This window comes from Cupressus sempervirens, chromosome 4 (assembly GCF_028749045.1).
Source record: "Cupressus sempervirens isolate cs-2001-9-10 chromosome 4, ASM2874904v1, whole genome shotgun sequence".
Taxonomy (NCBI): Eukaryota; Viridiplantae; Streptophyta; class Pinopsida; order Cupressales; family Cupressaceae; genus Cupressus; species Cupressus sempervirens.
Window position 1 is genome coordinate 699,850,774 of NC_143121.1, and position 4,209 is coordinate 699,854,982.

Genomic DNA, 4,209 nt, shown 5'->3' on the forward strand with positions numbered 1-4,209 from the left:
TTGTGTAACATCAAAGACAACACACAATTAATCAATTGTATCCAACAATTTTATTGGTGATCACTTACTTCTACTTCCCCTCCTAATGATTTTATTGTTGGAAACATAAGAGGAGTAACTGAGATGGGAGGGTTGAATCAGTTACCATAAAAAAATTGCAAAGCCCTTATATGTCAATACCAACTTCTTAGAAATCAAAATCCTTGGACAACTTGGTTAAAGCTAGATAAACATTATATCTTGGTTAATAAAGAAATATTAAGATATTAATGTGTATTAACCTTTGTTAACTTAGTTGCAAAAGGATAAACTAGTAAAATAATAAGATGAACACACAAGACACAAGATTAAACCTGGAAACACAATTTCTAAAAAACCACCAATGTAACTAGTTACAACTTTTCACTCTTTTGAAGTGAACCCTATTGGAAGCCAACCATGTTAAAGGGTACAAAAAACACTCTTAGGTGTTACCTTGTTAAAGGATTTGAATTAGCCTATTAGGAGTGGCCTTGTTTGAGGTCTTAAAACACTTTATTCTTGAAGTTCCACCTTGTTAGAGGATTTACAAAAATGATTGTTAATTCAACTTTTATAAGAGATTTTTTTACTTTTACAATTGTTAGAGAGTAACAATAATTGACTTGACTGATGAAGCAACTAATTTCTAGATACAAATAATTGTTCTCATTTATCCTTTGGATCCTTCCTAATTAAAATATTTTTTGTAGCTCCTTGGATGTTCTCTTTTAATTAGATATCCTTCTTTGTTCACATCTTATTCTCTTCTGCAACTTTCATATTTCAATCCACAACTTAAACATTCATATATATAAAATCCAATGTCAAGTTATCTTGAATACCCTTACAAAATTTAATAATTAGCATGCACTAAATTTTCTTACATAAACCAAATAGTAAAAAAAAAAATTATGTTGTCACTCGACTGATACTGAAATAGATTCACTCGATTAATACTGAATTCTTTGGTAACCAACGTAACTTAGTTTACATTGAACTCCTTACTTAACTGACCTGACTTGATTTATATAGGAATCCCTAAATGACTGGCCTAGCTTAGTTTACACTAGATTACTAAACTTGGCTTATACTAAACTTCTTCTCGACTGATATTGAAGTCTTTTGATATTAGTTACTAACAGAAATGCTCTATTAAAGTGTGGCATTTGTGTAACATCAATGATAATATACAATTAAATAATTTTTATAAACAATCTCCCTCTTTGACATTGATTACAACACAACATGTCATAAGAAAAGAAAACTTAGACAAAATAGAATGATTTATAGTATCCTTAGTTTCATTATGATTGTTCAACCATGAGAGCTCCCTTTGAGATTCTCCATCTAACATTTTATCTTCAAAATCCATCTGGTTAAGTTCTCCCTCCTATTGTTATACATATTTTTTCCTCTAGTTCATCAAACTCTCCTACAATTCTTTTGTTTTGACATATTCAATCCCTCCCTCTTTGACATAAAATGCCAAAGACTTGATAGATTTATTTTATAATTTAACTTATGTAATGATTCATAGGTTATGATCTCTGACTTCTTTGGATCAACTTGATAGACCTTCAATCTTCTTTGGTTGATGCGTCACTAATTTATACTCTAGTGAGTATCAGAGAGGGGAATGACCCCTAGCGTTCCTTTGAGATAAAAAATGCATCCTTTAAAGTTATAAGTTCAAATTTATTAAGCAAATGTTCATGTACATTTTAGTTTATTCCTTATTATTACACCTCCTATCTAATCTCCAATTATTTTCTTAGGTGCATGATGCATTTTTACATATCTAGAATGTAAAGCTTCTTTTCTTCTAGGTTTTGAACTTGGCTCCCTTGGTTCATCATGTTCAAAGGTATTGTGAATTTATAAACTCTATAATTTTCCCACTGTTTGAGACTCAATTCTGTTAGTTTATGACTTAGGCTCGCTTGTCTAAGACTCAGTTACAACTTTGTCTAGCTCTAGTTTCTCTAGCTATAACATGGGTTGTATTGTAAACTTAGGTGACTTAGGTAGTATAATCTACTAGGGTGGTGCAATATACTATTTCCCACTCACATTTTCTTGTACATATAGTAAAGTATTAGGTTCAAAATAAACAAAATTTATGTATTTTTCAAGTTCCATGCTAGTTTGTTCTTCACTATTATCTTTCTTTTGTTGAACTTAGTTCAAGGTATGAACTATTGTGCTGATAACTTATTTCCACTATTTGGATGCAACATGCTTCTCTATCATCAATGTTCTTGTGCAATCCATGATGGATCCATTTCTTTTTTTTGCTATGCCATTATTTTGAGTTGTACCAAGTGTAGGTACTTGTCTTTTCATTCCTCTCTCATTATATAATTCATTGAATTAATTAGAGGTGAATTCTCCTCCTTTGTCTAATCTTGAACATTTTAAATTACATCTATTTCATTTTCAACTCTATCCAAACACCACTTTAGAATTATCCTTCAATTACATTACTATCATCATCCTAAAATAATCATCAATAAACAAAATGAAATATTTATCTCTATTATATCTTTTTATACGTATTGGTCCACAAAGATCTATATGAACTAGTTTAATACTTCTTAAGTATTATAATTCTTACTTTAGAAGCAAGTTTTACCCATCTTTCCAATCTCACATTATTTTCATATGGCCATTTCAGGATTGTTTAGATTTGGAATAGATCTTACTCTTATGTTCTTACTTATAATAACTAGATTATCAAAGTTTACATGACACTATATTTTATGTCATAGCCAACTTTCCTCTACTTGTTCAAAAAAAGCATGAACTTCCATTGAGATCTTGATAGAATAAATTAATATTAGTCTAATTTCTAGTTCCAAGTAGGTTTCCTTTACCATCAAGTAGCCTGGCCTTCCCATTCAAGAATTCTACCTTGTATCCAATGTTGTTCAACTATGCCACACTTAGAAGATTGTATCTCAGTCCTTCAATCTAGTAAGAATTGTCACATTTAACTTCATTAGTCAATTCAATGCATCCTTTTCCCATCAAATAAAATGGTTCATTGTTTCCAAATTTTAAACTTCCACCATCATAATACTCTGAGTGTTCAAACATAATTTTATCACCAATAATATAAAGTGAATAGTAACTATCTATTATTCATGTGTCATTCATTCTAACATCATAAACAAGTTCCATCTTTTCATTATCCTCATAATCTTATTGATATTTAACAACAATATATACCATTTCATCTTCATCATGACATCTTTACCAATATAACAATATTTCTTATCTTTATCTTTATAGTCTTTGTAGCTCCTAAAATAATTTTTTTTCCTTTGAACTTGCTGAATTTTTTGTCATCTTTGTTTCCCTTGTTTGGAAATGTTGAAGTAATGTGACCAAATTATTCACAAGAGAAACACATCAATAGATTTTTTCCTTTATATTTATGTTGGCCCTTTTGTAACCTTGTTGTAAGAAGGGCTTCAATAGCTTCAAGTTCATCATCTGATTCTTCTTCTTCCTCTTCATTGTCAAACTATTTACCTTTTGAATTTCCTCCCTTTTTACCAAGAGTTAGTTTTTCTTTGATAGTTGATTCTATTTTTTGAGATCCAAGAAGATAGTTATCAAAGTTATCCAACTCAAAAAATGTTAACCTTTTCCCTCGTACATCTGAAGTTATATCATTTTTGGGATTATATCTCACCTCTTGAATATATGAAAATATAATTGCATAAAAGGGAAGAAGAGTTCTTAATACCTTGTTGACTATTATCACATAATCTATTGTTCCTCCCATATCTCTAATTTTACTCACACTTTATTTGATTCTCTCATTGTAGTTTGTAATGTTTTCATCTTCTCTCATTCTCACTAGATAAAATTGGGCTCTTACACTTTCTTCTTTGGCTCTTTTCACATTGTCACCTCCTCCATCAATATTTTACATTTTTTCCACATATGAAAGGCAATAGGATGATCTTTGACTTCATCAAATTTGGAATAATTAAGCAAGGTGAAATGTCAATCATCATTGTGTTATGCCTCTTTTTATCTACCATTTGATCCATAGTCGAAGGATTGGGAAGTACCGTATAATAGTTCTCCAAAAAGTATAGGCCTATATCTCCAATGGTTCCCAAATGAAGCTTCATGAGTTACTGCCATGCTTTGAAGTTATCTCTATTAAACTTTGCG